Source organism: Amblyomma maculatum, chromosome 1, assembly GCF_055883805.1.
Source record: "Amblyomma maculatum isolate TAMU_Amacu chromosome 1, ASM5588380v1, whole genome shotgun sequence".
Taxonomy (NCBI): Eukaryota; Metazoa; Arthropoda; class Arachnida; order Ixodida; family Ixodidae; genus Amblyomma; species Amblyomma maculatum.
In genome coordinates this window covers 469,131,552-469,156,950 of record NC_139344.1, presented here as the reverse complement: position 1 = coordinate 469,156,950, position 25,399 = coordinate 469,131,552, and the positions used below count along the sequence as shown (strand labels likewise).

Below are 25,399 nucleotides of genomic sequence, written 5' to 3'. Positions count from 1 at the left end.
ACGACAGTTCCACAGGATAACTTTTAGTGCCTCTATGATTTCGAAATGTGGGCAGCCGCAACTGCCTGCCCCAAAATATTCTCCTTTTGCTTTGATGCATGCTGATGTTTCTTTGATTTTGGTTGAGACCGCGGAGAAGAATGGTTGAACATGGGAGACCCACACCATTTTAGAATTCTTACCTCTGATTCCACCATCTCTGCGTCATTAATGTCTCCATCCTCATCTGGAGGAGTAGTCCTGTGAGGCGAAGCAACAGTAGTGCTTTCAAGCAGTTGAGAGCTTTCAGAGGGCATATTTGCTATGAAAGAGGCTGTTCCTGATTGCAGGGCTTGCGTTAGCTGAACTGCCAGAACGTTAGAAAAACAATATTTGACAGTATCAACTATTCGGTCCACCATTTTAGTCATTGAGACTTCCACTGCAGACATTATCGCCTTTGAGATTGATGCATCCAGAGGCACACCTGATCAGGCTGACACACCTGCATAACCGTGCAATCGCTCTTTAACTTCTGTTACAGCGTCACGACGCGAACAGCGTTTTCTGTCTATTACTTCTAGAATTTGAAGCTCCTGTTTTCGAGATGAACACTCCAAGGAGTTTGCAGCATGGGCTCCACCGCAAAGCAGCATTTGTCGTTTTATTGTGGACATCATGACGAATGATAACCATCGCCACATTTGCAACACCGCGCGGAGGACTTACAACCATGAGCACTGTGACCATATCGCAAGCAATTATTGCACTGCAGTGGCTTAGATTCAAGAGGATCCACACGAAAGATCAATGGACATGCTCTGACGGGCATGAAGTTCCCGCAAATGTGGCAATCACTGACTCTGTTGGTACCCGTGTATTATTAACCTCCCGGCTGCAACGATACACCGCTACCACACCAGCCGCCGAAAGAAGGTCGAGGGTCTCAGCTGGACTTAAAGAAGAGTCTACTTCTCGGACCAATCCTTTTGTGCATGCAAGATGAGAGGGGATAAAGCTTTTCACCTGAAGCGATCCAAATGAATTGCATTTAAGCAGATCCTTAAAGCAAACTGCCTCACTTCTGTAATCGAGTCGTACAGGGAAGAGGCTGCCTGGAGAGCAGCTCGAACAGTCTCAGGGTTAGTCATTTTGATAAATCCGCCATCCGTGGGTACCAGCGCTACAGGAATGTTTCGAACGCCAGATCGTTGGAATTCTTCCAGAGGTAGATCGTGATGCATAATGAAAGCCGACCAAGGGGAGCGCCTCTGGCCGGGAGACTGCGTAGACATCACTTTACAGTTACAATCTTCCTGCGAGCGTTATCAATACCATAAAAGGCGCGAATGGGCAGGGGAAAATAGAAAAAGAGGACCAGCCGCTCAATACGTAGCCGATTCACGCTTCACCGTCCTTCGCTGTTGCTGCTGCTGGTGCTGCATTGATGATGATGATGATGACCTGAGACAAAACGGCACATACCCACGGCGGGAGAGTGGCCATTGTGCATTGTAGATTGTAAATATTTATGTTCAAAGACTGTAGTATTAAAATGAATATAGATTTTTAACTAGAATTTGGAAAAAAATAAAAAAGGAAAAGAAAAGATAATGAAATCGTACCTAGCATAGAAATCTACCTGTTGAAATTATGTAATCATGAATAAAATCCCAAACTGGTTTCAAGGCATATTCCTTAACGCTAGCTCTGAAGGAGAGAACTCGAATGGTTAGTGGAAAGCATTCGCGCGAAATTCTTCGGCTCCTGCTTCGCTTCTTCTTCTACTTCCCACACCCACTGCTACTGCTTCTTTTTAACACACATGACAAACGTTTGCCACATACCTTCGCAAATTTACAACAGTTCCTAACACAATGTCACACAGCTTTCCAGTCCTCTGCCTACCCTTTCGCTTCACCATCACCGCTTCTAGCTCGCATCGTACCTCCCCCTTCAAAATGCCTTCGACATCTTCATCTCGTCTTGAGGAATCGCGGGCAATGACTACGCCGGCGGCGCTGCAAAACTAGTACAAGACTTTTAGCCACTGAATCATGCCGATTGCAGCGTTCTCTATGTTGTGACCAACCTATACATTGAATAGATCTCACTTGCGTCTTTCGAATTTTAGCAGATGCCATCGTAACTGCCTACACCGAATCCGCTTGAATGTGTCATACACAAACTACTTGCATAAAATAGGTATAGCCAGCAGCCCTCTTTGCTCTACATGTGATGTGTGTGAAGATTTCGAACATTTGGTAACCTCCTGCCAAATGTATACTGCATATCGCAGGACACTACGTAATAGTTTAGACTTCGTTAAAGACACAACCTTGCTCCTTGAACTTGTCATAGGTCCTGTGTGCGATGGGTCTTCGGCTGTGCGAGCTACGGAGGCCTTACTATCTTTTCTCGAATAAAGGGTTGATCGAGACGCTTTGAACCTCCTCTCTGTGGGATTATGTGTGTGTGAAAGTGAGTGACACAGATTTTTTTTTTCCATTCATTTTTCCCTTCTCCCTCTCTTTGTCACCCTCATCAGGAGTAGCATGCTAGGCTCACCACCAGGCAAACATGTGTTAACATTGAAATCTCTCTCTGTCTTGTCTAGACCTGGCTCTTTTTTTTTCTTTCTTTTTTTGCGATCGCAGGCACCCACGGAGAAGTTAAACCACAGCAAACCGTGTCGCCACGCTTAACAGGGCTTCCACACTGTAAACTATGTTATCTATTTGAGTATAACCTGGTTCAGCAGGAATCATAACCAAGCATAAGCAACATTTCGTTTGCATAACCGCCTTTAGCCGCGTTAAGCCATAGCAAATATGTCGCCATAAACTAGCAACAACTGCCCCAATTCATAATATTTTTCTGTCATGGAAGAATTGTCCATGAATACATCGTTAAAAATGAAGTCTTCCTGATATTGTGTGTTGCGTACTTCTTGGTGTACGACTTGTCTTATCAAGACGACAAGCGAAACTTCTACTTCCTCACAGAATACTCTTCACGCATATATTCTAGAGTTCTTCTGTACTATCGTGTGGGCATTAGTTCGCTAATATCGGACACTTGAGCTCCCCGTTTGAGAGTATGGGGCAATAGCGTTGGTTGCCTACCCCAGATATAAAGCGTACTTTAACTAAGCCACATGAACGTGCCTGCGTGTCCTAAAGGGAAAGAGAGAGAAATAGAAGAACACAAAGGCAGGGAGGTTAATAGGCGATGCCCAGTAGGCTGCCCTGCGTGTGGGAAGAGCAGAAAATGCAGAAAATGGAAAGAAAAAGGAGCAATTAAATTAATTTTCACGTACACCGACCACTGCGATCAAGGATCAGAGGGTGCATATTTAAGGCTTATAGTCGGGAGCTCAATTCTGAGACCTTTGAAAATGTTTGAAGCACTTCAACGTTTTCTTTTGTACATTTCGTGTATTGTCCTATGTTTACACCACTATTCACCGTTTGTAACGAGTAAGTATTCAAAGATATGCATTAGTATGTGTTTGGAATCAGAGTTAATTGATAATACCTCTGTAATCTGCGATTCTTTGATGACATTGCCGAGTTGAGTAGCTCAGGTGACGAACTGCAGAGGATGATTCCGTCAAAGGATGATTCAAAGAGAAGTACTCACGCTGTCATGGTATGCAAATGACTCAGACAAGGCTGTCTTCTATCACAGCTGCTGTTCATGCTTTATATGATAAATATGGAACGCAGGCTATAGGAAAGTAATTTAGGTTTTAACCTGTCATACAGATTAGGAGAAAAGATCGTACATCAGTGCCTCACCAGCTTAATGTATTCAGACGATAATGCGCAGTTAGCAGATATCCAGGCAGACTTGCAGACTCCATTTAAATATTGTGGAGACAAAGGTGACGCTCTAGGCCTCAGCTTTAGCGCAGTTAAGTTGGGTCTGATGACTTTCAATGGCTTAACTGATCAGGCACCTAATATACAAGGCCATTAACAACCAAGAATGGCAGAATATCAATATATCGATGTATGGGTAAAATGAAGGATTGATATACTATGAAAACCATGAGCATACACATAAGGCAAAAGGGCGAAGAGGGATAATGAAGCGTAGGGCATTGTGGGGGTACAACAGGTATCACAAATTATTACCCCCCCCCCCTACCCCCGCCGTACTGCCCACTGCTTGCTTAAAGGAAGTATTCAAAGAACTGGACTGGTAACCGTTAAAATGAAGGTTAATGGAGACTACCTTTTGCTACGTAACTCAGCGCACGAATTTCAAAGAATGATTAATGGCCTAGACAAGCAAAGCAGGAAGGTAGGCCTAAACACTAAGCTAATGTTGAAAAGCCTGGTAAAGTAGCAACAGTTTAAGTTAGGCAGCGAAGCACTGAAAGTAGTAGGCGAATATGTTTACTTAGGACAGATAGTAACCGCAGATCCGGACCACGAAAGGGAGATAACTGCGAGAATTGGGATGGAGCGCATTTGGAAGGTACTCGCACATTGTGACTAGCAGGTTACTGGTATCGCTCAAGAGAAAAGTGTACAATAGCTCTTACCTGTACTCACCTATGGGGCTGAAACGTGGAGGCAACGAAAAGGGTTCTAATTAAGTTGAAGACAACCCAGAGGGCTGTGGAACGGAAAATAGTACATGTAACTTCAAAAGATAGGAAACGTGCAGAGCGGGTCCGATAAATAACTACAGTTACTGGCAGTTACTGGCATTTTAGTGAAAATCAAGAAGAAATGGGCATGAGCAGTACATGTAGGTCGAGGAGAGGTTAATCAATGGTCTCTAGGAGTAACCAATTCGATTTCAAGGGAAGAAAAGCATAGCAGGCGGCGGCAGATAAGAAGTTCGCAGGTGTCAAGTGGAGGCAGCTAGCACAGAACTGGGTTATTTGGAGGAAAACGGGAGAGGCCTTCGCCTTGCAGTGACAATAGACCGCCTGAGGATGATGATGAAGATAATGTTGCATAGCTTCATGAAAGAACAGTAGGTGGCGAAGCACTGGAAATCGCAGGCGAATATGTCTACGAGAGATCCACAGATCCGGACTGCGAAAGGGAAATAACTAGAATAAAAATGGGATGGAGAGCATTTGGGAAGTACTCGTAGGCAGTAAATAGAAGGTTGTCTGTGCCGCCAAGACAAGAGTATGTAACAGCTAGCTGTTACAGCTTATCTTGACAATGCTCACCTGTGGCGCAGAAATGTGGATGCTAACGAAAAGGGTTCAGAGATCTATGGATTGGAAAATATAAATGTAACTTTAAAACATAGACAGCGTGCAGAGGAGATCAAAAAGCAAACTCGCATTAGTGAGGTTCTAATCGAAATCAGGATGAAGAAAAGGGCATGGAATTTAATGAGAAGGGAGGATAACAGATAGTCGCTAAAGGTGAAAAATAAAATCCAATAGAAGGCAAGCGTAACAGGAGGCGACGAAAATTTAGGTGGGCGGATGAGGTTATGAAGCTTGCGGCGGTCAAGCGGATTGATGTAAGCAAAGGGACGGGTTAATTGGACGAATATGAGAGAGACCCTGTAGTGGGTATAGTACAGCTGATGACTATGATGACGATATGACGGCACTTCCCACCACCTTTTTAAAAAGTACAATAATAATTATCTGCTTATCTATCTTACTGAGGACTATAGGACTGTACTGCTGACAGTTCAAATGCGGGCTTCTAGGTCATGGCGCTGACGACGAGGACGCCAGGTTTCCTGCGGCGTCAGGAACTTCTCTTAGATTTCGCATGACTGAGTACTGTAATCGTCAATTTCTTTCTATATTTCCTCATTTATACCCTAAGTTTAAGGTTGGCGAGCTTGCTGCGGTTTTCAGTTTTAATCTTGCAGCACTTCGTTTTGTTCGTTCTCTTTGTTTGATTATCATTCGTTGAAGCGAGAGGATGCCTTTCTTTGATTGCTGGTGTCTGCATATAAAGAACAAGAAGCTGAACGAAATTTATCGATATCCGATCGCGGAATGCTGAGCCAACTGCCATCTGCAAGTCTCGCCTGTTCTCTTCGGGCTGTTCAGGACGGGTGTAAGAAGACATTACAGATTTCAGAATCGCTGTCCTGGCGGCTTCGCTACACTTGAGAGCAGTTTCGCCGAGAGCTGGCCCTGTCCTGGCATTTGTGCGCATGCAGCAACTCTGCCGAGTCTCCCGGCTGGCTCCATCATAGCGCACTAACCTATAGCGAAAAGTCGACATCCGCGTTATATTGTCAAAAGATTGAAGTGGTGTACACCAAGCAACTGCCAAACTCGCATACGATCACTACCAATAAATGACCAAAACATTCTTAAGGAGAAGAAAGCTTTTTCAGTGCTGTTCAGCACTACGGACTGCACACCAAAACAGCTCTTACGTTGTTTCGACTTGAATAAGCATCTGTGCAAATCTAAATCCAAAGCTGTTCCCAGGCTTTGCACTGACGATTTCTAACGCGGAAAAATACGCTTTCTTGCTTTTTGTTTGCGTTACTCGCATAGAATTTAATCATTGCCTTTTCAGCACCCAGTTTATTGTCATAAAGTAACAATTAAAAATGGTTGTTAATATTTGAGTAATGAAAGTTTTCATCTATAATTATTGACGTAATGCCAATCATATGGATGCAGCAGCTGTTTTAAGACGGTGCGATCTATTATGTTTTCCTAGAGTCTTCTAATATTACAATTTAATTTAAAGTACATGTGCACACTACTCGCGTCACGGCGACTGTGTCTTGAATTGAACTCATTTATCTTCCCCATCAGCCCTATCTTCGTTCATTACCGAGCGGGCATATTCCAATGGTCTCCAATGCGCTTTTCCTTCCGACGAAGTCGAGCACGTGTGCCAAAATCAAGCCTCACCCTTTTCCCACACAACATCACGTCTAGTGGTACCAAAAATTGCCAAAGCCCGCCCCCCCCCCCCTCGTCGCAAAAGATATAGTCTGCGAGATATCATCCAGATACAAAGAAATGTGGTCCATTCCCACCCCTAAAGCATCCTATATGATTAACAAGCTTTATATTACATGCTAACCTCACTGCTAAACTTACTAAACTGGGAGGATTCCAAAACAATATCGTCAAACGCGTTTGACAACTTGCTTTTTCGTAGGACCACAATAAGGATTCTATAATGTCCGCGTTCTTATTGACAGCTTCTATTTTACTTTTAATTATTTGTAGCGGCATTTTGGTATGTTTGTTTCCTTGCGTTTGCCACTTGCAGTGCGTGTTAATCGTTCCATACTCTTTTCTACTTATCTATGTTTGTAAATTTGATGTATGACTGGCCGTCATCTTGCTGTTTGTTGACTTGTAAGGGGTCGGTACCTTGTCAAGCTCTCTGTGCTTTTAGTCCCGTACTCTTTCTTTTCAAAGAAATTACAGGATTGATTGATTGATTGATTGATTGATTGATTGATTGATTGATTGATTGATTGATTGATTGATTGATTGATTGATTGATTGATTGATTGATTGATTTGCAAACCTGTATAATTGCAAACCATTGCTTGGCTTATGAGTGACGTGGGAAGGAAGTTTGGACAGGATCTCTGATCACGAGATGTGTGCAAAACGTCGATAAGGCTTAAATAAGAAAAATAAATGAATAATGTCCACGCCATGACTCGAACCATCATCCTTCGTTTCTGCAGCCGAGCGCACAAACCGCTACTTTGCGCCGACTTCCTAAGAATGGGTCCATAATTCTCCTTATCTTGCGTAAAGAAGCCGGAAGGCGCTAAGAAACACGATAATAGCAGCAACAACATGAAAATAAAAATTTGAAATTGAAAATGCACATAATGAAAACTAAGAACAGATTTTAGAAAACTGAAAGAAAGAAAGTAAGTAAAGTAAACCTGTACTCATCAGAAAGCAAGGATACGCAGAACGAGCTCATGGCGAAACTAGGTCCAGAACTCGCAATGCATTCGCGTTTCCGAACGGAAGGAGACTTCATGTGAACCCCTCTTAATTTTTTCCGCTAGGATATCTTCGAGGTGAATTTATTCTCAATACTCCGTTTCATGAGTTGTTCGCATGACTTCCAACGGTAAAGGCGATGTGGACTGATCAGGGTGGTGGTCACTGCATGACTGCGCTTGCAAGCCCCTGTGGCCGAGGACAGCACAGGAACGTAAGGAGCATAATTGTGTAGTGCGCGTCATCCCGACTGGCCGAGATGGCATTTGCCCTTCGTAGTACAGCAAACAACTCGTGAAACGGAGTACAGTGTGCGCTCCTTTCCAATATTCAGTTGTCAGGTTTAGCATTGCATACTTGCCGCTTGGAAGATAATGTAAAGTAGTCGTTGATGACTCGAGAATGCGCTCAAGAGCAGTCTTATTCTGGCTGCATTCGCACTGCCGCCGTCAAAACCCGCAGGAGCTACTTTTACCAGATTTCTTATACTACGAATTTATATTTCACTACATACCTTGACAGAACCCTTTCTCTTACTCTTCACTTTCGCTTTAATTTCGTGCGCATTAGTTTTGAGCCTACCTTTCTACTGTCCATGCTCATGTCACGAGTGACTAGTAACGAGTCTCAATTTTTCCCATTCAAGTGGGCAGCGCCTTCATAAAATAGGTGGTAAACGATATGTGCTTGGCTACCTTTCTCGTCGAGCTCTTGCACTAATAATTATTATGAATGAATTTTTTTTACCAGACAGTCAGTAGGAGCAAAGAAGGTTTTTTTTCCTGACCTCATTTTTCATCTTGTGTGGGCGACTACGGCAGCTGTTGGTTATGTTTTCAGTAACATTGTTTCATCCCCACAATAACGAATAAATTTCAGTTCTTTTTTTTTAACGTCATTGGTAACTACTGCGTTAAAATATGCAATGTTTAGCAAATGCAAAGCCAGAGGCTGGTGCAGGATCTACGCGCACAAATATGAATGAAGGGGGCACAAGGCATTCAGTGCAGTGAGGATTCCGGCAGCAATAATTGTCAACGGGCAAAAGTACGTTTCAATTTAATCTTTCAATCAACAAACAAATTTGAATTGAACTGGAGCTCTCACAATTTCGCTACTAGCTTCCGATGGAGGCGCACTAAGGAAGTGCATGTGTGCGACCCGCATCACAACAGTGCGCTAACTTGTGGCTGAAGTTTAGTCGGAATAGCAGCTTGGGCTTGTTGATTATGCATCTTGAGGTAACAGCGCGGAACGTGTACGGGAGCACAAGATTAGAAGATGACACAACAAGCGCTGACTTTCAACAACGTTTATTTTGGAAAAGCCACAACTTCTTATACCCTTACGCCACACATCACGTACAAGTGACTTGCACATCTCAGCATAGTTATAATCAAAACACTACACGTGCCGCATAACCTTCTCTTGCACACAGCGTGGTACGCTCACTTCTGAACACTCACAGAAAAGATTGCACATTTAGCAGCTCGATTTCTTTTTGTGTTAGCAGTAGGGAAGGTTTGCTTACACATCGTTCCCGCAGTCTGACTATCTCAGCGGCTTCAATTATCTCACGAACCAGCTGCTCATTATGTTTTGCTACCACTTTACATTGTGTGAATTGCAAGGAGCAAGTTTTCGACACGCAGTATCTTACATGAATCCCCAAATGCCTGCTTTCTTGTTCGACGCTGTTTTTGTGTTCTTTCAGCCTGTCATTTGTGCATCTTCCAGTCTGTCCTACGTGTTCCTTCCCGCACTTCAAGGGTATGGAATAAGCAACGCCTTCCGCGCATTCCACAAATTGACTCTGGTAGTTTGTTGGGCACCCCCTCTGCTTTTGCGACCCATCGGCGTTTACACGTCGGGAAAGGCTTTTCAAATTTCTAGGAGCAGTAAGCGCTACATTAACGCCTGCTCTGCGGCCGATCTTTTTTAAGCGATGTGAAATGTGCACATACGGTATGGCCACAATCCTGCGCTTGTTCGTTGTCTCCATGTTCTCGTGACCTAGTTGGGCACCGACACTCTCGAGTCTTAACTTCTTATTCAAACGTTCCGCAACAGAAACAAGCAAATGTGATGGGTACCCAGCTCCTGTAAGGCGGTCAACCTGGCGACGAAAACTGTCCTCCATAGTGTGAATACATGACGTCTTTAGAGCATTTGACGAACAAAGGTTTGCAGTGGCTCTTTTCACAAGTTTAGAATGAGCCGAGTGGAAAGGGCGCCTTGTCACCTCTGAGTTCATAAGCCCAGCAGACCATCCCCAAACCGAAATCAAGTCTGAGATCTCGAAGTCTCATAGACCCCTGTACCGGGACTTCGTGGGTGATCGTGAGCGGCTGAAGAGCATGGGTAAAGCACGCCACTACTTCGTGAGCTACATCTTGGGTGTTCGTACCGCGGCCATCACAGAGCACAAGGTAGTCATCGACGTACCTAAACACTTTGCGGACGTCTGTACCGGTGAGGGCGTTCAGAAGGATTCTGTCTTTCTGGGCGAGGTACAAGTCACTAAGGATTGGTGCAATACAAGATCCTATGCACACGCCACGTTTTTGGAGGTACATGTTACCCTCCCAGAGGACATGGGTAGACTTCAAATAGACAGCAAGCAGCTCCAAGAACTCACCTGTCGACACAACGCAGGTATTTTGGAAAGTGATTGCACCGTACGTATCTATGCACTCTTCCACACATTCGAGGAGATCATCTTGGGGAATCGAATAGTACAGATCTTTTACATCCACCGAGCATGCTGCGAAGTCATTGAAAGTCAGTTGTTGAAACGTTGTTGAAAGTCCGCGCTCGTTGTGTCGTCTTCTAATCTTGTGCTCCCGTCCACGCTCTGTGCTGTTACCTCAAGATGAAGCTTAGTGTTCTATGGACAAGTATTTTATCGGCTCTCTGGACAGACGAAACAGCCGTGGTATAATTTATTTGTTTTCTATTATATTCTTTTTTTTCTCACCTGCGAGGAGTTGTGGTCATCATTATAACGTCGGTAATTTATTTTTATTTATTTTATTTACAGAATACTTACAGAACCTTAAAGAGACCGTTGCAATGACGATAACACGCAAAAAGAACCCCTAACATTTGAGTAAAACATTAGCAACCAGTGTTTATCGGTCGTTTCCAGCTATAAGTCCTTCGTAGTAATAATTACATCAGACCTTAGGTGGAATGAACATATAACACACATTTGCAATAAGACATTGTAGAAACTTGGCTATTTAAGGCGTACGTTAGGAATCACTTCACCTGAAATTAAAATTCTGGCCTACAAAACATTTATCCGACCCATTCTAGAGTACGCCGCGATTTTCTGGGATCCACATACACAAACTAATACCACCAAAATTGAGAAAGTGCAAAGAATATCGGCTAGGTTCATTTTTCACTCTTACAGCTGGCGCACATCCCCATCACTCCCTCTAGAAGCTACAGAACTCGAAAGCCTTGTATTCAGACGGTACCGGGATAGGATGAAAATTTTCTATTCACTCTATAATAATCAGTTGGGAATAGATAATAGATTATATATTCTACCAGCTAATCGCCTCTCCACACGTTTATATCATACCAACAAAAGTTATAGATTATTCGTGCAGGACTAACGCATTTAAAAATACCTTTTTAGTTCGCGTACTATTTGTGAATGGAATGCGTTACCCGCCGACACATTTGATTCCCCAACTATTTCTTCATTCCTCTGCGCACTTGCGCCCAAGCCATATTTACATGTGCCTCTCCTCGACAAATGACCTCGTCATGTAAATATTCTCCTGTGTTTTTATTATGATTTATTCTTCCTGTCTAGTATCTTGTTTGCTGTTCTTGCTTTTTTTCACCTGAACAGCCCACTCCTGCCAAAGGCCTGATAACAAGGCTGGCAGTACCTGTAAAACAAATAAATAATACTGCAGGCCCTTGAGGGCCCTGCCCGATAATACTGATGCCGTTAATCTTCGATTTGTTCACTGGAATCTGTGGTGCTTAATGCAGACATAGGTAAAGCATTCCAATCACTTATGATGCCTTGTTGACCGTGTCGTAGAAAGTGACTTAATATAGGAATGTCGGCACATTGACATCTTCCTGTGCTTTAGAAGAAAAAAAATTTAATCTGGGAATTTTTCGTCTTACTTGCAATTTTTGAATCCTGTTCTCCCCCCATTATGGCAGTTGGTACTTTCTTTCTTTTTTAACATAGAGTTTGTACTTCTCTTGCACTACTGCTGCCATTACTATCCCAACATCGCTCAATACACCAACGTAGATTTAGCGTGCAAAAGAGCACAAGAGTAAATACAAAAGTGCGCATACAGCAACTTGCAGTTTCAGTTAGGTAGCGCGAAAAATGCCAGCAGGTAACGCCTCGCTCAGTTTACTTTCATCCGCGCCTCTACATCCGCCTTGTCTACGGGCGGCCATGTGGTTATTAAGATGCATTACACGCTAGAGAAGTGTAACAATAGGCATTAAAAGATGTCGCATTACATTCTTCCACGCTTTTTTTCTGCCCGAAGCGCTTAGCTGTGCGCGGGGCTTTCCCCGCGCCCTGTTCCGACCGATCGAGCCCGGTTGGTCCGGAGACGTGAAATGCGGTCTTCTCGGAGAGAGCGAAAGCCGGCCAAAAAAAAAAGAAAAATAATAAAGCGACGTTGGGCGAGGCGGTTTCTCACCAGGAGTTTTGCTTTGCTGTTGCGTGGGCACTTGTTACCACGGTGGAGCGTAAGACGAGGAAGCGGTCTCTCGCTCTCTGCTCGGAAACCATTGCCACGGCAGTTATGCCGCGGGATACTTTAGTTTGCGCTTCGGCGTCTCTGTGCCACTCACTACTCGTTTCTGGTTACGCCGTGTTGTCACGAAGCTTACTCCGGGGAGTCGTGGCCGACTAACCTTGCCCGCGGCTGGGAGCATCGTTTGTAGGAGCAACAAAGGGGTGAGTGTGCATTCAAGGTGTTTTATCTCCGCTTTCGAATTCGAGGCTTTCTAGCAGCTAAACTGTCATACTACTGATTGACCGATATTATGTGGGCTGGAACTTATAATGGGACAGAGCTGCCCTGGCTGCTTCATTAAATTGTAGCGTTTTAAATAAAAAAAAAAGAGGGAAAGATGCTTTCACACCGATGGTCTTCATGAACAGTACTAATGTGCTACGGACGCGGTTGTTTATAAAAATTGATTTTTGTGTCTGACGGACGAAAGCGTGGTTCTCTTTCACTGACGCTATTTTAGGTATTTTAGCACACACCAACAGGCACAACTGCCAATTTTAACACATGCTTAGAATTGTTCTGTGCACAGTCACGAATATACTTTAAAAGATTTACCCGTTAAAAAAGTTGGTTCTAATACGTCATACAACAATTTTAGCGCCTGGTCTATAAACAAGAACAAGACTAGCAAAGCGTCTGTGATTTTTTTTAATTGTTTTTTTTTTTTTGTTTCTCGTTGTTAAAATCCTGTTTAAGGGGTCATTAATTCTTACTTCTGAACCGACGTGGGCTTGCAGTGCGCTTGATATCACCGATGCAAATGTTCCCAAAGAAACAAGCATGTATTGTGCCATAAAAATTTATACTTCATTTTGTTGTTCCGAAACTTCTGATTCGGGGAGTTCGTCGTTTAGGTTCCTGCTGCAGGTGTCGCATTCAGAATGCTTGCACTGAGTGGTTTCCTGAGTGCATTTGAAACATGCTCTCCTTCACGCGTTAACGTTCTTCATCCAGAGGCATTCGTGATCCGAAAATGTCCCCATTTCATTTATGGATGAAACTGATGTCAAATTTTGACATTTATGCTTCATACCCTCTCCTAATGCATTAGGAGAGTAGGCTGGTTCCACTAGGAGAGGATATATTCCTGCACCTATTGCAGCGCTTTAGTCCTGTGTCTGTCACTCCTCTTATCCTACGACTCTTATCTGCACCGTAGGTCAGGTAGGAATACTCCTACGCAGCAGCTGTAATGTCCGACACCTTGCGGCATCGCTTCCAAACTTTGCATTTTAGCTCTTGGGCGACAAGGATAGGAGACATGTTGGCCAGTAATGCGTACTGGTTAATCTTTGCCAGCTGTGCAAGCCTAGTGCTTCTAGAGTTTGCGTGGCATATATCAAAGTCTCAAGCTGGGTGCTGTGTAGCAGGAGACGAGCAGCCTCGTTTCCTGATGCACCGGCCACAGCCACCGGTTTTCTTTTACGTTTTTGCCTATTGCATTGAGAGACTACTATATTTATCGAGCGTCTCAGTCTCAGAAAACCTGGTCACGTTATGCAATTTCAATATACCCTCTCCCTCCACCGCCAGCAACCACATCAAAATTCTGGATGACACATACGAGAGAGAGCAGCTACATTGTTCCTGCCTCGCATATGATCCTCGAATCAAAACGAACTGTTATCGGAACAAAGATTCTAAGCACGCCCAAGCACGCCGCCTGAGCACGTCGGTCTATCGTGGCGCTCTTCTAGAGATTCCAGGAATACTAGATTTCTCAATTTGCTGGGCGTCCACATTTTGCAATTGCTTCGTTAAAAACAATTTTTTTTAATAGCAGGCGGTATAATTATATGTACATAGGCTGCACGGTCAAGCCGACACCACGTTTGAGTATAGTTGCAGCTGTTCGTTGTTTGAGTAACCAAAATGAAGTATTAACCTTATTAGGCAGCGGAGCAGCCAAACATGCTTATGTTATTTTTGTTATTGTCTTTCTCACATTGTTATACAAAACAATTATGACTGATTTTAGCGAACGAAGAGGTGCCAAAAATTATCCTAAAATAGTATTCTTGTACTATTTCGTTCATCTCGTTTATCGTCGTTTATTCTCGAAAACTCTGAAAAGGCTGCCTTTGAACGCGGATCAACAAGTGTTCGTAGTTGGCGGTATGTTCTCTACACTCTTTGTTTTTTCCTCCGAAGTGCGGAATAAGGAGAGGACGGCTGCAGTAAGAAGAGATAAATTTATTTTACAGGACGTAGTAGTAAGTGTAAATAGGAAAGGAACAGCCTCCTAAATGAGCAGCTTCCGGGCTCCCTTTGCAGGTCCGTAATTTTCCCTGGTACGCTTTTTTGGCTGATCTAGCTCATTGATAATTCCTAATTATATTCTCCACATGCGCTAATTCCAAAGCCTGCGAACAAAAGACGTCAACTTCACACTGTCGCAGGGTTCCCTCGTAGTGGACTATTTGAAATACAGCCGTACGACTCATAGCAATAGATCAGAATTGTTAGCCTGCTCCTAACTTCCGAGCAGAACGTAGTGGCCCACATCAATTAAGCGCCATCCGCATTGTGACCCGAGTACAACTTGCAAATCTTCCCTTGCGACTGGCTCAGGTACCGAACGTGTAAGTACGGGAGTGAAACTGAGTGCTGCGGCATCGAATACAACGGTCTCGACGCGAGCCTACTAAGGCTTCAGGAGCAGCTTGCAAGCGGTGACAAAGAATAATTGCAAATATATATTTTTTCAACACTTCAAGTGGAAACCGGAAAAAATTGGATGAATTCTTTCAACCGTTTTGTTAACCAGTTTGTATATTCGCTTTTCTGGATTGATATACTACAATGTCCGAAATGAAAAGGTATAATAAAGAAGCCGACTTAATCATATTCTTGGAAAACTTGAAAAATAAGAGGCCAATTTGGCGGGCTAGTTGATGCATTGAAGGAAGTTAAAGCAAACAGCGCAAAAAAAAAAAAAAAAGAACAAGGACGGTACAGCCCAACATAGCACTGGCTATATCCATAATTTTTGGGCTGTTTTCTTAACCTTCCTTGAAAAGTACCCGTCAAGTGGGGGTGAACGTTTTGTTGTGGAACTCGCTTCTATTCGCATGTAAGCTAAAAGGTTGCCGATCCTGCAGGCCAGCAGATTAGACTTTTCCAGTCCCATCCAGTTCGAGCACTCTAGGCATAATAAATAAATCACGGCAAAAAAAAAAAGAAAAAAAAAAAGGACGGAAGAGACAAGAGACATCACAAGCATTATACACCCTTCTCTTCGTCCAGTCCAATAAAGGCTTCAGTCAAGCGGCTGAAACTGACGCCCCCATTTTGGTTGCCCGCAGTCACAAACATTCACGCGTGGGAATGAAATAAAAGTCATCGAAGTGACGCGCGTAATGTTTTATCCAGTGCTTCCTTCGCAGCTGCGCCCTATATTTCCGCATGAAAGCAAGGCGAGCAGGTTGAGTTAGACCGAATCAAGGCTCTCCAACAAGGATGACTGCGTTGTATTCATTCCGCACACTACTCTCCAATGCGCTTGGTTAGAACAGATTTTGGTTTCGCAGACACATTATCCAATATGCAGGACTACTACTATTCGGTTATTGTCAACCGCGGTGTGTTGAGATAGGGAGGTGCAGTCAGTGCATACCCCAACGTATTCGATAAGGTCTGTGGAATAATGAAAGCCTGTGGGGCGAATGAGAGCCGCTACGGTGCAGAGAAGACGACACAAGAAAGAAAAGGACACCAAATGCGCACACTACCAACTGTTATTGGAAGAAAAATAGACGTATTTAAACCCTGACCACGCATGTGTTCATCACTCTCAATCCTGCCGGTATCAGGAAACAAATGGCATGACTAAACACATATGACGAAACACTTTAAACAAAGGTAATGAAATCATCATCATCATTTATTAGCCCTTAAGGGGGGAGCGTATTACATAAGGGGGGAGCGTAAACTAAAATAGGTACAGAGCAAAGGTCAATATAAATACAACAAGATAACATAAAACATAAAAAGAAGCAAAGAACGCGCTAGTAATGAACAAGGGCTATAAACATCGCCTTAGTACCAAGAGCATCACATTCGTTGGCGAAGGTCCGGGCAGCAGGGTGAGAACACAGTGGGTAACAGAAAAGGTCAGTACAAGAAACAAATTACATGAATATGAAGTGAAGCAAAAACAACATGTCAGTCCAGAAGATAATTTAACAACATTGCTTTAAACCATATATGTCTCATTAGTAACTGGCAGCAGGTTCCATTCTTCAATTGCGGTCGGGAAGCAAGACTTATTAAAAGCGTTAGTGGATTCTATTGGAATTAAACAGACGGCATGATTTACGAATGAGAGGAGTTAAGAGGGGACTACGAAGATAGGAGAAATTGAAATATAACTTATGAAATAAACACAGGCGCGCAACTTTGCGTCTGAGAATTGGAGAAGTGAGTCCAATTATTGATTTGATTGAGCTTATGCTGGCATGAAAATCGTAGGTTGACGAAATGAAGCGGGCTGCACGGTTCTGAATGGATTAAATAATGTTAATTAGGTAGGACTGATAGGAGCCCCGAAATACATATTCAAGCTTACTGCGAACCATGGAATGTTCCACACGCCAATTTTCGTATGTTAGGAGGGGATGTGGAAAGCGATCGTCTAATAAAACCAAGTGTACGTGAAGCGTTGGCCGTGATTTTTGTGATATGGTCTGCCCAAGTGAGTTTTCTATTATAGTGATGCCAAGGTAACGATAAGATTCCGCTTGCGATAACTCTTCAGAAAACAAACAGTAAGGGTATGTCAAGTTCGAGCTCTTCCTTAAAATTTGCATATAGCTGCACTTCCTAGTGTTAAGTTTCATCAACCACAATGTGCACCAGTTTTCAATTAGCTTTATATCGTTCTGGAGGCTTTAGATGCCAAATAAGAGGGGATAAATGCTCTACGACGCGTCAAGTAGCAAACGCGGCCGACTGCGGGCATGCTACCCACTGCAAAAAAAAAAACGAAGACGGTGCTGAATGTGGCAACACGCAAAACACTAAAAGCGCAGAATGGCTCCAAACGGCATTTGACTGTGGACCTAGAAGATAAGCGGCTGGTGGTGGTGCCACTTCAAGGCGAGAAAGCAGCTATAGGAAGACCATAAACTGCCATGTGGAACAATAGGAGCGGTGAAGGTTGCGGGCGACATGTGTGACTGCAGAAAGTACTTACATGGTCGATATACAAGTGCACCTGCCACCATCTATGTCACGTTGATGTCATGGTTCATGGGTTCACTTCGCTTGATATTATTTCATTGGTTTTAATTTTCTTCCTCATGCAACAAGAACTAGGCACAGCACTTAAGACTGAATGCCCGAATTCGAAGGCATTATAATATTTTGGTTGAAATTTTTCCGAGTGAGGTTTCTGATATGTATTTAAGCTCTTCCTGCTCGTACAGTGTTCAATGTGTGTGTGTGTGTGTGTGTGTGTGTGTGTGTGTGTGTGTGTGTGTGTGTGTGTGTGTGTGTGTGTGTGTGTGTGTGTGTGCGTGCGTGCGTGCGTGCGTGCGTGCGTGCGTGCGTGCGTGCGTGCGTGCGTGCGTGCGTGCGTGCGTGCGTGCGTGCGTGCGTGCGTGTGTGTGTGTGTGTGTGTGTGTGTGTGTGTGTGTGTGTGTGTGTGTGTGTGTGTGTGTGTGTGTGTGTGTGTGTGTGTGTGTGTGTGTGTGTGTGTGTGTGTGTGTGTGTGTGTGTGTGTGTGTGTGTGTGTGTGTGTGTGTGTGTGTGTGTGTGTGTGTGTGTGTGTGTGTGTGTGTGTGTGTGTGTGTGTGTGTGTGTGTGTGTGTGTGTGTGTGTGTGTGTGTGTGTGTGTGTGTGTGTGTGTGTGTGTGTGTGTGTGTGTGTGTGTGTGTGTGTGTGTGTGTGTGTGTGTGTGTGTGTGTGTGTGTGTGTGTGTGTGTGTGTGTGTGTGTGTGTGTGTGTGTGTGTGTGTGTGTGTGTGTGTGTGTGTGTGTGTGTGTGTGTGTGTGTGTGTGTGTGTGTGTGTGTGTGTGTGTGTGTGTGTGTGTGTGTGTGTGTGTGTGTGTGTGTGTGTGTGTGTGTGTGTGTGTGTGTGTGTGTGTGTGTGTGTGTGTGTGTGTGTGTGTGTGTGTGTGTGTGTGTGTGTGTGTGTGTGTGTGTGTGTGTGTGTGTGTGTGTGTGTGTGTGTGTGTGTGTGTGTGTGTGTGTGTGTGTGTGTGTGTGTGTGTGTGTGTGTGTGTGTGTGTGTGTGTGTGTGTGTGTGTGTGTGTGTGTGTGTGTGTGTGTGTGTGTGTGTGTGTGTGTGTGTGTGTGTGTGTGTGTGTGTGTGTGTGTGTGTGTGTGTGTGTGTGTGTGTGTGTGTGTGTGTGTGTGTGTGTGTGTGTGTGTGTGTGTGTGTGTGTGTGTGTGTGTGTGTGTGTGTGTGTGTGTGTGTGAAGGCGCCTACCCGTGCTTCAGCTGCATAGTAATGTAGATTGTTCGGTCAGTCTGAATCAACATCATGAATAAAACTGCACCAAACAAGAGGAACACCAAGAAGAAACACACACACGAGAATGTCACTAAGTTTCGCGTTTGGAAAGATTTCGTCAAACGTTATAAGCACAAGCCCATGAAATAACTTACAAATGCATTTACAATAATCACGAAACTCAGGTGCCCTCATTTAATCTGAAAGTGATCAGTCGTATATAAATAATTCGTATAAAGTCGTATATAAATTGATATACGACTTATCATTATTTTCATTATCGCGGCAGTGACGCCGGGACAGTGACCAGGCATGCAGAGCAAAGGGAGGGTCGCGCTAGCGGGGGTGTTCACATGCGCGCAACGATTTCCTGCTTTCGGCCGGCTCGGCTAGGCGGCGCAAATCCTCCGTTCTTTCTTGTGCTGGGCGCTCCGTTTACATCTGTCCGCACCTGTACATACGTGTGTGTGTGTATGTATGTACGTATGTGTTGTTACGGGGCGCGCCGAGGAGCGCTGCGCCAGAAAAAGTAGAGGCGCGGGACGAGCGCGCGGCGCCAGCGCGAGGGTTAGAGAACAAAAGAGCGCCGGGGCAAGTGGTGTTTGCCTGGTGTCCTCCGTTCTTCTGTGTCTATCTCTAGGCGGGCACAGCGTCCCACAACATTTTGATGGCAGCGGTGGGATCATGCCGCTCACCCGCCCCCAAAGTCAAGGACCCGACGTGCCAGACGACAGGACTCTGCCATCAGGCGATGGCGCCGACGACGCAGCGGCTGGCGCAGCTAGACCTAGACGCTCGGAGGGGCTCGGTCCTTCGCAGCAGCTGGATGGCGGTATTGAGCGCCTCCTGGATATAGTTACTCAGCAGATGGACGCATGGGAGGCCCGTCTGACTGCCCAGGCTGTGGAGATGGAGGCTCTCCGGCGCGACTTCCGTCGCCTTGTGCCAGCCGAGCCGAACACAGGTCATGAGTCTTTAGGCGTCACCGCCACCACTGCCTCCAGCCCTGCCGTCGCTGGGCCTGCTGTCGTAGCCGCCAATAACGTGCTCGGCGCGGGTACATCATTGGAAGTAGTGGAATTAACCACGTTTGACGGCACTATCTCGTGGGATGCTTACCGCATCCAACTGGACGGTATTGCGACGGCGAAAGGCTGGGACGAGCAAATGAAGGCATGGATGCTCGTCTCCAAACTGAGAGGTCGTGCAACTGAGCTGCTGCAGAACGGGCCGCCCGACCAGCTGGGCTCCGACACCGTCCTGGTGGGCATCCTGTCCGACCACTACAGTGCTTCAGGTCAACCCCGTGCGCAGTACCACCGCCTACGAGCCTGCCGTCAAGAGCCCGGGGAGAGATACCAGGACCTCGCCGCCGCCATTGAGCGCCTGGTTCTGCAGTCGCTGCCGGGGGCACCTCAGAACGTCGTGGCCCTAGTCGGCACCGAGGCGTTTGTCGACGCCATCCGACTCCCTCAGGTGCAGCGCATGGTCCGTTTTGGGCGTCCTGAGTCCGTCCGCGCCGCCATGGCGCTCGCCATCGAGGCGGAATTGACTTTGTTGGCCACGCGGAGGTCGCCCGTCTGGCGCGCACATCGTCTCGGTGCAGACTTTTCGATTGGCAGTCCCTACAGTGGCCTCTAAACGACGCGGGCGTAACGACACCCGCACGACCTGCTTCCGCTACGGCCTGAGGGGGCACTACGCGAGGGACTGTGCTAGCCTTCTGACGTCGGAAAACGTTTTGGCAGAACTCAGGGGGCACCGCTCCGCCGTCCCCACACTCCTTCGTTCTCCTTGTCCCCTCCTTTCGTCGGCTTCGATAACAACTGAAGCTTCCTACGTACTCGTCGACGTTGCTCTGCTTAACCGGCACGTAGAGGCCTTGGTCGACACCGGAGCGGCTGTCAATGTGCTGGACAAATCGTTTATTGTTAACGAGCCCCACCCTCACCGACGCGGAGCTTGCCTCTCTCAAGGCCTTGCTGCTCGAACATCGCAGTTGCTTCGCTCTAAGCGCCGGTGAACTGGGGTGCACTTCCTGGGTCCAATACCGGATCAACACCGAAAGCCGCGGGCCCATTAATCACCAACCTCGCCGTGTAGCGCCAGCCGAACGGAGAGTCATCCAGCAGCACGTATGCGACATGCTTGACCAGGGAATCATTGCCCCTTCTTGTAGCCCTTGGTCCTCCCCTGTAGTCCTTGTGCGCAAGAAGGATAGAACACTCCGCTTCTGCGTTGATTACCGCAAGTTAAACGCTCTTACTCACCTCGACGTGTACCCTCTTCCCCGCCTCGACGCTCAGCGCAACCTTCTCACGGCTCATGCGCGTGTGCAAGTGGCCAATGCGGCAGCACCCCCACTTCCCTCTTTCCGGTCCGGTGACTTGGTCTTCGTTCGCCGCACCATCCGCGCGACTGGCCGTGCCACGAAGCTCATGCCCCGATACCGCGGCCCTTACCGTGTCATAGAATGGCTCGGCCCCGTGACACACCGCCTCGAAGACTTCCCCGAGCATCGACCATGCGGTGTGCACCACATTTTCCCGGAGCATGTGTCAAACATGAAGCGATATGTCAACGGCGCCAGCATTGACTCCTACTTAGATACCGGGTCATCACCACTACTGTCGTCGCCTGCTGCCTCATTGCCTTCCCCACAAAATGCCGCTCCATAAGCGGAGCGCCTGCAGAAGCTCACCGACACTTTCTCCCCCCCCCCCCCCCCCCCCGGTGGAAAGATGTTACGGCGCGAGAAAAAGAAGAGGCGCGAGACAAGCGCGGCGCCAGCGCGAGGTTTAGAAAACAAAACAAGAGTGCCGGGGCAAGCGGTGTTTGCTGGCGTCCTCCGTTTTTCTGTGTCTATGTCTAGGCGGGCACAGCGTCCCACAACAGTATGTATGTATGTATACGTATGTATACAGCGGCTAGCACGGAACCGGGTTAAGTGGGGAAATATGGGAGAGGCCTTCGCCCTGCAGTGGGCAGTCAGGCTGATGATGATGATGATGATACGTATGTATGTATGTATGTATGTATGTATGTATGTATGTATGTATGTATGTATGTATGTATGTATGTACGTACGTACGTACGTATGTATGTATGTATGTATGTATGTATGTATGTATGTATGTATGTATGTATGTATGTATGTATGTATGTATGTATGTATGTATGTATGTATGTATGTATGTATGTATGTATGTATGTATGTATGTATGTATGTATGTATGTATGTATGTATGTATGTGAAATTAAAAAGCACTATACTTTTCTCGCGAAACGAGAATTTTTCACAAGAGAAAGAAAAGCCAGGGGTGAGCGGCGGAGGTTGCGGCTCTCGTTCTTTTTTCTGAAATTTTCTCTGAGCTCTTCTTTTTTTCTCTTGTGATACTCTGTCGTGGCTCCGGAATCTCACTCGGTTGCAACGGCGACGCGGCTCAGCTGCGTCGCCGTTCAGGTCAAGGAAGAAATGGGGTTGCCGAAATATGAAGTCCGTATAGTGTGCGCCAAACTCGCAGCTTATCACGCAGGCCCGTGGTTCTCAAGAAGCGGAGCAGTGGCTGGGAAGCCTTCACCGCCGGCAATCGCCGCGGCCAGTGCCCTAGATTCTTCATTTACGTCAGTTGGCGCCCATCAAGGCGATCCAGCGCACGGCAGAGAAACTGCCTTTTGGCACTGTATGTGGGGGGCTCACGGAGGATGTGGTCTATAGTCTCATTGTACCAACAGGTGGCACATGCATGGCTATTTATTAGCCATACCTATCACAAATGAATAGTGGTGAACGTTACAGCAACCCACCGGTGGTACAGCAAAGTTGCTTCACGTCGCGGTAGGCCAGGTGGAACCCGGAGCTTAAGGTCAGCACGGTCTGGGGACTTTACGCGGGAGTACGCAAACTGGCAAGAATTCCACAAGGCGAGCGTGAGCTCTCTAGGATGAGCGGGAAGCCTGCCCGCTGCGTTTTCTCTAGAAAAGGGGATCGACACTCAGTCGCCGTCTTGGTGGGCAGTTCACACCAAGTTGTCTGCGCAGAGATTGTCCGCTATCCCGCTGAGTCCTCGAGGCAATTGGTAGGTGATGTTTTTTATGTATGGCATAGTGATAGAGTTCTCAAATTTCCGAGACGAGTTGCTCATGGTCTCCACGGCGAAGAACAGCTTTTAAGGCTTGCAGGGCTGCTTTGGAATATGCGAAAAGAGTCCTGCTGGTGGCTTTGTTGACTGATATGCACCGCTGCAATATGAAGTTAGTCCTGTAGGGACTAGTAAAGACTAATAATCATTGCATGCAAAATGACGCAGGTGCGAGGTCATGTAGTATCGTGCAGCATCGACACCCTCACAAAGCGATAGCATCCGGTATTCGTTTAAAGCTGACAACCTAAAGGGAACAGCTGTAGTACAAAATTTAAAAAACAAACCTTGCTGACCAATGGCTTAAGCCGTTATAAATGGTTAAAATATTGGCATGTTTTAATTAAAAACTGAATGCTTTATCACAGTGTCCCTCACATTCCTCTGGAAAGCTGTCAAAACAAGGCCGTATATGTCTTTCTCTCCGTTGGAACGCTACGGACAGAGTGCTTCGAAGCCAAACATTCCAGGCGAAATGGATTTCGCACCCGTAGGTAATCTAAAGCTGGTGGAATTTAAAAGTTCAACTAAACCATGGCTGACGTGTTCTGCTTAGAAAATGACATGGGAAAGAGCTGGCTATTGACAGTTTGTGCTTATGACAACCAGTAGGCCAGCTGCAGCAAGCACAGGGTACTAGAAAATAAAAATAATTTTTTTTTTACTGTACGCATAACGGTCTTGTAGCCTGTCGTTGGAGCAGGCGTTCGTCAGCATAACGCAAAACACGCTCTGAAAAACATGTCAAAGCCAGCACCAGGAGCAAAACAGCTGTTCGGGACTTAGGGCAGTCATCTTAACCAGCAGCTGAAAAGAAACCCTCTTCTTGAAAACGGGCTCACATAACTCACCGTTTTTGAATCATGATCATTTAACATGTTAAGGACTCAGTGGTACGGCCCCCGCCACAAATGCGAGCTTCTCAACAAAAATTAATCTTCTACCAAAAATGCCGGAAAGTGTTTTCACTTTTGTTCAGCTTAAAATGTGCACTGTAGTTTTGTAATGAAGCTGCACAGCTGCACTTCAAAACGTACGCATATGAAATTATTCTTTTCTAACACATTTCGCACTTTAGCCACGCATTTATTGCAGGCCACTGTTTGATGTGGGCCATATATGAAATTAAGTAAGATCATGGAGCCATGTATACGGTTCACATTTACCGGCACTCATGCGAAATATTAAAGACCGCAGCTCCCCTTCTACTTCCGCAAATTTCGGGAAACGAGTTTGAGAACGCCTGTACTGTCATAAGCGATATGAGCAGGAACACGCGAGCAAGTGGCAAAAAGCCTCGAAACCCAGGTGGGGTGATACTCTGCCGCTGTCAGAAACAAACGGAAAGGGCGCCGCGGATCCGCTAGCTGTTGGCTACCCCGCCTTTCAATATCATTGCTGCGAGACGGCAGCTGACTGCGAGGCACCGGCCGCTAGCGATGATGAGGCGGTTATGAAGCACAGATCGTGCTATCTCTAGTTCTGCGCCAAATTTCGCTGTTAACCTTCTCTGTTGTTGTTTTTTTCTGTTTTCTGTGCGTGTGTGTGGCCAGCATGCTGCTACCGACATTTTCTGGTTGCCTTTTTAAATGACCTATGGTAATGCCAGCGGCGTTTTTCACCAAAATTATCGAATCTATTGGCGAATTCGAGTGGGAGAGTAGGTGCACTAGAGAGCCCTTCGGAAGTGCTCTCAGACAAGAGGGCGCCTTCCAGTGGGAGAGCAGGAGTAGAATCACTGGCTTCCAATGGTAGAGGAGGAAGGCTCTTCCGCCGCTGAGAGCAGCCGAGTAAACTCCCGGCTGTTCACTTGTCTAAAGCGAGTGTAGAGGAATTAGTCACATGGCATAAAGCGTCATATCCGCACCATCGTTTTTTTTTTTTTTTTCTTGAGTAGGCGACGCTTAAAATGGCGGCTGCAAAGCGTCGGTACTCGGCGAGCGGAAAGCATTGCTCAGGTGCTGTATGCATGTTTGAGACTCGCTGCTGGCTTTGAAAGGGCCAAAGGAGGCAGATCGCCGCGCTGCGAGAACAAAGGCACACAAAACAAGCGGTTCCTCAAGAAGCGTTGGCCTCGCCTCGGGTTGCAACT

The 25,399-nt window shown here is 46.0% G+C and overlaps 1 protein-coding gene across 6 annotated transcripts in view; it reads left to right on the top strand.

The window, feature by feature from the left end:
- Positions 1–25,399, top strand: part of LOC146209926 (solute carrier family 41 member 1-like) — a 246,281-nt gene that overhangs the window by 90,102 nt on the left and 130,780 nt on the right. Inside the window, exon 2 of one of the 6 annotated variants that reach the window (XM_084605150.1) lies at positions 12,801–12,872. The exons of the other annotated variants lie outside the window; for them this stretch is intronic. The gene's annotated coding sequence lies outside the window, so the exon portion shown is untranslated. The remainder of the gene's footprint in view (positions 1–12,800; positions 12,873–25,399) is intronic. 6 annotated transcript variants of the gene reach the window in all.